Source organism: Falco cherrug, chromosome 6, assembly GCF_023634085.1.
Source record: "Falco cherrug isolate bFalChe1 chromosome 6, bFalChe1.pri, whole genome shotgun sequence".
Lineage (NCBI taxonomy): Eukaryota > Metazoa > Chordata > Aves > Falconiformes > Falconidae > Falco > Falco cherrug.
In genome coordinates, this window is record NC_073702.1 from 4,766,390 (window position 1) to 4,775,891 (window position 9,502).

The window sequence follows — 9,502 nt, forward strand, 5'->3', positions numbered from 1 at the left end:
GCATGCCAAGTCACAATTTCTTAAACCCAGGCTTCTCCAAACTGATTAAGTGTAACCTTACAGTGAAACAAAAGCATCCAACTACTTGGTAACTGACTGATCATTAATAAAATACTGTAAATTCACACTTCAGCTTACTCCACACTAGAGTCTCCCATTCATATTGACAGACTTCAACCATAGCTTCACTAATACAGGGCATTCAACCATACTGAACAGCTGTTCTGGAGGAAACTAGCACACCTCTGGAAGAAATCATCACACATTAGAATCAGAGTACAATCTCCCACGCTGAAGCAAATTTATATCCGCTGAAGCAAATTTATATCCGTTCAAGGAGGGGAACGTGATCCTCCACAATCTCTTTTTTCTTTTTTTTTTGGGGGGGTGGAGGGTGGGGGCAGCATCTGACATAACCCTACAAATCCAGGGACTGCATTTCACCACATCTAAGAGAACCTAAACACATGAAAGAAATGGTTATTGCAGACAACGTGACACAGGGGCAGGAAGAAAAACAACTTCCAATTACATCTAGCCTCTGAGCTTTTTCCATGCTACCAAGAATTTTGGGCAAAGACTCATTTACCTGTAGGGCACCATATGACAGCACACAAAAATGGTAACATGATACACGTTAAAACGTAACATTTATTCTTATTCTAAATACCTTCAGACTCTGAAATGAAAAAATAAGCTGGTCAGCATCTGCTGTGACATCTGCCTGCAACTCCATCATCTGGCACTCTTCAACGAAAAAACCACACCATTGAAGACAGATACTTCTGCAGTTCTGTTGCCAACAGAAATCTATCTGTACTTCTTGTGCTTCCATACACGGAAATTTTAGATCTTGGGGGCTAGTCAAAGGCTGAAGTTACATCACAGTGTAACAGAAGAGGAAGAATGTAAAGATTTAAGACCAGTACCACTTCTTAGAGAAAAAAAAAAAAAGAGCACAGGGACAGAGCATGGCCTGATTTTAAACAGAAGCTGTGAAAAGCTATCAAAAAACCCCATACTTGCAACAATTCAGAAACTGCTGTAAAGTCTAGAAAAGACAAAATGATAAGAAAGTGCTGTACTTTCAAAATCTAGATCTGAACAACATTATCAATGAAAGACTGCAGATGGCAGGCAGATAGCTCTACAGCCAGAAAAATAAAGACAACCCCCGTCCCCCATCCCTAAATCTTCTCAAAAGACTTCAGCCAGACACAGACTAATCACAAAGGTGGTCAAAAAGAAAATGAAGGAAAATTACTCATATGTGAGCTTTACAATATACTAATGAACTGGCTTAAGTAATGGGTATGCTTTGCAGGTATTCGTGCAATTATCTGAGACAGTAGTGATAAAGTGAAAAGATCACATCCTGCCCAAGACTCCAAATCAACTGCAGTTTCTGCAACTGTACTGCTTGCATAGACATCAAACTTTTAATAGAAGTAAAACATACATAAAATGATTCACTGTGATCACTATTAAAAAAATACTGAGCTGATACATGACTACCATGCATTGGTGGTGCTTTTTTATTTTTTAAAGCTGGCACTTTCCTCAGTGACTGACCCATCTAAGACAATTTAGAGAATTTTGACTCCGAAGTGTATCAGCACAATATAAATAGACTAGCATCAGGTCTTGCTAAGATGTCACATTGCAGATGCTGTTAAAACCAACAGAAAATATTCCTGACTGGAATCGGCAATCGGCATCTCAAACTGGAAAAGAAACTGATCCCACTGTAATGTGGACACAATGAAGATACACACCCTTATGGAATTAATTTCCATCAAATCCAAATGCATTTTGCATAATGCAAATGCAAATGCTTTCATCCAACACTGTGCCAGGTCATGCACCCAAAAACTATCTTCAGTGGATCACTTCACAAAAGCGGATGGTGTTCAGGTGGGAAGGAAGGCAAGTTGTGTGAGAGAAAGGAAAAGAAAGGGATAGAAGCAGCTTGTTTTAAAGCAGGATTCGAAGGAGGTGAGATTTCATGATTTGAAGAGTACTCTACATATGCTTTTGATCACAGCATAAGATAAAAAAGCTTAGGCTTTTTTGACATAGGGCGAAATAAATTTTTCTTCAAGATTAGGGCAAACTCACTAGGGTGCCCACACTCAGCACATCGCACCCCAGCTACCCCATAGCCCCAGTGCCCTCTGCCTAGCATCCATACCAGATACTTCCATCCACCGCTTCCCACAGATGTGCCTAAATCCCATCCCCAATCGCAGCCAGCTTCCGCCACAGCCATGGCTTGGCTGAGATGCACCTAGGATTTGGAGGACCAGTACAGGGTCTGGGGAATGGGAAGGAGGGAGCACAGAGAAGCAGGCAGGAAGACATGAGTGCTGGCAGTAAGACATAAGACAGAGTCTTCCTGTTGATTGCAAGAACCTTGAATTTCATGCCACACATGTTAGGACCACTGACAAAGGATCAAAAGTTAAATGCTGCAAGAACAAGCCAGCAATCTACAGTCCTGTACCATATCCTGAGCTAGCTATGTACTCAGTATTGCATCAGAAGTACAGCCCTGATGCTACCAAGACCCATCCACAACCAGATAATGCAGGAATTCAAGCTGTACTGTGTTGGTTAAGCCACCCAACATGGATTCATTTATCACAACAGGACTGTTTTCACAGGACATCTTACTCTTTCAATAAATCAGATTACTACTAATAGTTAATGTGCTAGGTTTCTTTTAACCTCAAAGTCCTGTGCAGCCTTAATACTTTATTTATCACACACTTCTCAAAAATGTGTTCTAAATTGACACTTACTCATGTCATTACTGTTTTTTGACAGCATCCTTCACCCTGGTATTGAACTACCACACACTGACAGTATCCTTCCCTGCTTCACTATCAAGACCTGCACATCTGCAATTGGACCTCAAGGGTTTTCCAGAAACCAAGAAAAATACTTCTATGGCCGAACTAGCACCACCTCGGACACAGAGCATCACTCTGTCTGTCGTGTACAACCACATCCTCCAGGGAGGCGATACACAGAGAACATCCTGGCATGCATGCATTTGAAAGCCATGCAACAAATAAGCCAGGAATTCACACATTTATTCTGGCTTTTTCTAACTTTTGGACATCTGCCTTCAAAAGCCCAACAGTCCTTTGAATGGCAGCATGAGATAAACCAAATACAGAAAGAGGAGAAGAGAAAGTTTAGAAAGAAGCCTTTACACATAATTTAGTGAAAGATCACAGGGGGATTTTTGGATTTCACTTTTCTCTCTCACAACTGCTATCAATATACTGTAACTATTCTTCAGCAGCATCTGCTAACAAGGAGTGGGAGTAGTGAAGAGAGAAGTAACTAAGCTCTTCCTAAAGGGTCCACAAGCTAGTGATGGTATGCAAGAATATTTGCTGTTACTGTATTCAGAAATTATTCTGAAGATTTTTGAGGCCAAAGTAACTGTCCAGGAGGCAGGGAAGAAAATTAGGCCCTTGCTATACTGTTACAGACTGAGGTCTTTCCAAAGTGCAGCTTTACACCTTCTATTTTTGGCTGGATCATTTTTTAAGAAGTCACAGATTTAATTTCTTAGTAAAAAAAAAGGAGCTAAAATGACTTGTTTCAATTTTTTATTTGCCCAAAGCAATTACAATTCATTTACGTCTTTGACAAATACCACTCTAGGCCAATCTTGCCAGTGAAACATGGTACCACATTTGTGATTTCAAATGAAATACTTCCACAGATGACATGTCGCACTGATGTAACTCTAAGAAAAGATACAACTATGAGTTCTCTGGAAGTTCACCCCAAGTCCTAACCGTTGAGGGAAAAATCTGAATCTGAAACTAATGAGAATAAATAAAATAAAGCTGTCAGATGGTATAATTAATTTAAGAACCTAAAAGTGCTTTACAAACATTTGTCATGCCACCCATCCAAACAGATAAACATTGTTAGTCCTATTATAGAGATTTAGAGAGTAAGGGGCAGCAAGTTTTTTTCTTACATCACAAAATGACTCATTGGCAAAGTCAAGCAGAGGTGAAGCTGAAAACAGATGGAGAAATGCAGCTCAATTGCTCATTACCATACCCTACAAGCACCTGATTTATTAAGATATCATTCATCTCATCAAGTCTAAGAACATCGTAAGTTTGACAAGCCGAACTCCACAACATGCCACCTTTGACAAGGCAGGATGCTCAGCCTAGTGCTGCAACTAGATTATGTCAGCAAACATTGGAGCACCATTTCTGAAGCCAGCTTCCCACAGTTTCTCTTCCCCCCAAAAGAAAAGAACTCTGCAAAAAGCTTGAAGAAAAGCACCTGAATGATCAGGAGCTTGATCACTTTATTTTTACCAATCATTTACTCATCATTTCATTTCTAGTGTTCAAACACAGTCTCCTACATGAGGTTGATAGCAATGTCAGGGTAAACATCAAGAAGTAGGGAAAAACGAACACTTTCCCAACTGAGTACTATCACGAAGCCACTTCTTAATTTTATTACAGTTTCTTTTCAAACAAGAAGAAGCAATGAGATTACTACTGTTACAGAATTCCCATCCACTCTCACAGACTATTAGCTCCTCACTGACACAAACAGGCATACATCCTGTACATACAGGCATCTACATAAAGATTTGCATACACCTTAACCTCTCACTGAAATCTGCAGGCAGGTGCCTAATACTTTATGTTGCCAGCCAACAGTAGCTTTGGTACACGCAGCAGCTCTAACTGGTATTTTCTGCTCAGAAATCATTATGAAGTTCTCAATTAGTGTCATTACTCCATGTCCTGAGGTTTGCAAGGCAACTGCAGATCTTGCACGTAATCATACATCTCCAGAAACACTTTGTTTTCCAAGTATCTGGAGAATGAAGATTACACAATACTTGGAACTTCAGCCTGCCAGAATAAGTTGTTATAAAACTAGCTACGCACTCAGACATATCATGTTGAAAGCAAGCAAGCAAATAACATTCTCCTCAGAAGAAGCCATACGCTCAAACAGGCCTACTAGATCTGGACCATTCCTAACTAGTGCTGCCTAAGAATTTAGCTTTTGTTATATTTTTCCGTCATTGAACAGAGACAGATTAACTGACCTTCCTGACAGATTGCTCCTTCAACATTGGTAGGACACTCAAAATTCATTTAAACAACTCATGGGGGGAAGATTCAGTGACCCACCAGCCAGTAAGCCACTTTCTACCCCTCAATGTTTTCCCTGTGAATTAAAGGTATTCAGTAGCAGACATGTATTGCAGAAATACCAGATACCCAAATAATCACACGTAATTATAAAAATACAAAGATATTGGTTATGCCTTTTAAAAAAACAGAGCACTATCTACAGCCTATACCGTAATGCACACAACACCCCAGGGCATGATAAGCCCTTTATTAATGCTTGCAATGAAATGAACACTGCAGAATAATTACACACTGTAGCCGTGGATTTCTAAAATCAGAGAGCTCTACCAGCAGCCCGCGTATACTCACAAGGTGTTGAGACCTCAGGGGAAGCCGACGTTTGCAGTAAACTAGTGGAAATATTTTCAGTGGAGCGTTCAGGTGATGTCAACAACAGCAACTGCGGACGACTTTGAGCCAGATTCCCATTCCTCATCAGACACGGCCTTAAAAGTTGGAACAAGAGCGTTAAGGCTCCTCATTTGTACCCCTGAACCTGCACTTCAGCCCCTGCGCAGACACGGGCTCCTGTCTCTGTGCGGCTGCCCGGAGTTCGCGTGTGGGCGGAAGGGGGGGCTCCCCCCCGGACCCTACTCCTGGGCCGTAACAAGAGCACACCTGAGTCGCCCGGGCACCAAGCGCGGGTTCTGCAGGGCCGGGACCCCGCCGCAGCCACGCCGCAGCGCGGCCAGCCCCGCGCCCACCCGCCCGGCCCCGGCCCCGGCCCCGGCGCGCCCCTCAGCCTCACCACAGCCGCACGCAGCCCCGGCGGGCGGGCGCGGCTCCGCGCCCCGGGCCCCACGCCTGCCCCACGGCGGCGCCCCGCTCACCTGCGCTCCCCCCGCGGCACACGCTCTCCGGCGGGCGCGGGGCCGGGCACAGCCCTACCGCCTCCAGCGGCGCCTCCGCCGCCGGGCCGGGCTGCCCCGCAGGTGGCGCCGCCACCGCCGCCACCGTCCCCGCTGCGAGGGCGACACCCAGCGGCCGCGGCGGGCGGGCGGGCAGCGCCCCTCCAACCCGCCCCGCCGGCCCGGGCCGCCTCCCCCGCGGCGAGGGGCCGTGACAGGACAGGCCGCCCCGGCCGCGCCCCGGCCCCCTCACAGCCGCTCCCTACCGAGGACACGGGGCAGATCGGGCGTGGAGGTGCGGGGCCAGGCCCCCCCATCTGGCACCGGCGCGGGCAGCGGGACCAGCGGCGGGCTGGGCGGGCTAACGCGGGCGTGGGGCCACCGGCCCGGCCTCCAGCGGGGCGAGGTACCCGCTGCTGGCCAGGAAGGCGGGGAGCCGGCCGGAGCGAGGCTCCGGGAGCGCCGGGTGCGCTCGCGGGCGGCGGCTCCTTCGCAGCTCGACTATGGGAGCCCGTAACAATTTGCGTCGGAGCAGAACTGGCACAAGCCCAACGCCGTAGCAGGCAGCGGCCCTTCCCGCCGGCGGGAGCCGGCCAGCGGGCTTTGAACTCCGGGCTGACGGTGGGGAGCGGGCTGAGCCGAGCGGGGGCTGTGCCCGGAGCGGGCTGTGCCCGGAGCGGGCTGAGCCGAGCGGGGGCTGTGCCCGGAGCGGGCTGTGCCCGCCCGCCGCCTCGCCCAGCCCGGCTGCCGTAGCGCCCCGGGCCCCTCAGCCCCGGCAGCTGGGAGCGCAGGCTGCCCCGAGTGTGCGTCGGGAACTCACAGGCCGGTGGGGCGGCGAGTCAGCCAGGAGCGTCTGTAGGCACCGGTACAGGAGGAAGGAGCTGGTGTGAGTAAGCTGAGTAAAAGGAGAAAAGCGGGATCTGAAGGAGGAAACTTGAAAGCAAGCAGCTGTTCCCTGTACTGTGCCCGCTCCCACCGGCACATCATCGCTTTCAAAGGCCACCCCGCTGGCTCGAAGGCATTCTTAGGACTATGCCCTAAGCAAACTAAACGTTGAAGTAACACAACCACTACCCGGCTGTGTGATGGATGTATTCTTCTGGATGCTTTTGCAGATGTGTCTACTTACGCATGTTTCACTAAACAATTACTACGGTATTCATTGTTCTGTGGCAAGTCACACCACAGGTATGCACCAAAACCCTCGGTGCTCCTCAGGAAAGATTTACTGACCAAAATTTGTGTTCTGATGCCTCTGTGATCTCAGCAAAGCTTTGTAGCTTTGTCAAAACTCCAGTACTAGACTGAAGTCTGGTGTCATCACTGAAATTAGGATGTTACTCTAAAATACAAAAAAATATATTGTGATTCCGTTCCCATATTCAGGATAGGCCTGCTTCATGGGAATTTTATTTTCCTTGACATTGTATATAATTCTGATGTAGGAATGGAAGTATTAATGCGAGTAACAATTAAGTTATGTAAGTTCTATATATATAAATGTTTGCAGGACTACTTTGGCTATGTTTGATCATTATGATTGAGAAACAAGATGTTAGCACATTGCAGAAAAAGGCTTTCTTGGCACTGATCTGTCACCAATCCATTTAATGAGAGTTCTCCCCCTTTAACAGAATTAGGATGAGATGCTGTCACAATCCTGCAAACCCCGATGCAGGTGGGCTTCCTTGACTGTGTGGATGTGAGCGGGACCGTTCCCTGTGCTTAATTATCGTTAACCTTTTTTAATCCAGACATCCAATTTTGTCTGCTTCTGGAATTCTTTTTTCTGTCGGGAAAGGAAATTCATAAGGGATTCCCTCAGTTGCCTGAAACAGAAAGTGTGGCATGCCTATGAACTGCAGCTCCCCGCAGACAAAGCCCAGTCACATCTGATATTGTACACATCGTATATTCAAAGACTCAACGCCTTGTCTACCTGCCCTTACTACAAGTCCTGTGACTGAAGGCTGGGCATTGTTTCATTATGTGCAAAAGGCTTCACAGTTACATGACCTGACAAAAGAAAAAGAAGGAAAGAAAAAAGCCAGGTGCAGAGGGGACAGAAAACAACTTGGTGGCAAAGGGACAGAGGAGGAGCAAATCCTGAAGCTCATGCAGAGGCCATGACAGATTATATTGCCAAGGGGCTGGCAGAAGTGCTTCAGCCCTACTCTAAAAACCCAGCCAGCGATGGGCCTGGAGTCTATGTGGCTTTGACCCCAAAGCTGTGGTCAAACAGGAGGTCACTGACATCAGTGTTGTGGGAAGAGCTGCATCGTAACCAGTCCTTTCATTCCTGAGCTTCTACACCTTGATTTAGTATTTCAATATTTCCAGATTATTCTCTCTCAGTGGTGATGTTTCATAGCTCTTTGTGTAAGTATAAAAGAAACCTAAGAGACAGTCAGATTTCTGGGCAAGACCCACTTCCCATAACCAGCCCTGAAACCTCATAGTCCTTTCTGCGCAGATGTGGTCAGCTGGTGAATGAGACAGACTCATTCATTACAGACCTGGAAGCTCTCCTCCTCTTTCCATCAGTTTTCAGCAGGTTAATGCCTCCCAGGGCTGTCCCACGATACAATGCTGAAAAGATGACTGCTAAAAAAATCCTGCTTAAAACTTAAGTCCTAATTCCTCGTAAGGGATTTAACTTTGAAATGTTTCCCATAATCTTTTGGTACATTGTTAATCTGTTCAAGCAAAACTTCCAAGCAGGTTGGTAAATTGAGAATAAAGAAAGGCATTTCAATACATTTGTGTATTGGTAGCTTTGTCACGATCTGGAGCAAAAGAGGGGGATTTCTTCCCCCATTTCTGGACAAAAGTGTGCCTCCATTATCTCAAGTGGGTTACAGCAGCCTGAACAGCCTGGTTATGGGAAGACTGTCACGCAGCACAGAGGTAGGAAAATAATGAGCTGCAGGGAACATATGGAAACTCCGAACGTAAGTCAAACCATTATACTGAATGCAAGGAGGGAGGACAAGACAGGAAAAAGCAGTAAGAGAGAAACAGAGGAAAATGTGCTGCCGCAGAGTTGGGAACTCAGCTGCCTGTCACTACAGCAGGCAGTGCGGGATGACCGCCAGGGGCTAACGCACATGCTGTGGTGCTCAGACAAGAGCAGCACTGGAAACACCTGAGAAAGGGCCTTGCTGAGGGGTAGAAGGTCTGTCCTCACAGTGCTGGTCTGGAGGAAGCAATGGCAGGCAGATGAGTGCACCTCAGTCTGTCAGGGGCTTCAAAAACCTCATCCTCTTCCAAGAAGGTTTCACTGCCATGGCTTTCTTTAGTCTTCCTTTCATCCAGGGTATTATTAACAAAATAATCTCTCTTACCCACACTGCAGATGTTACCACTCACCATTAGTGCCTGGCTTAACGTGTTGGGCCTGGCCATACGATGACACAGCCGCCATGGAAGGCCCATCAGGCCGGCCGCAGGCAGCGC

General features: G+C 46.7%; 1 protein-coding gene across 2 annotated transcripts in view; it reads right to left on the bottom strand.

Annotated features, from left to right (window-relative positions):
• ANKRD6 (ankyrin repeat domain 6) overlaps window positions 1-8,801 on the bottom strand; it is a 102,601-nt gene extending 93,800 nt beyond the window's left edge. The window contains exons 1-2 of one of the 2 annotated variants that reach the window (XM_055714402.1): window positions 6,867-8,801; window positions 5,508-5,644 (exon numbers count right to left, since the gene is read on the bottom strand). The gene's annotated coding sequence lies outside the window, so the exon portion shown is untranslated. Of the gene's footprint in view, window positions 1-5,507; window positions 5,645-6,028; window positions 6,151-6,866 lie in introns of those variants that run through there. The other variant, XM_055714403.1, reaches the window with a different exon arrangement.
• Between the last annotated feature and the right edge of the window lie 701 nt (window positions 8,802-9,502).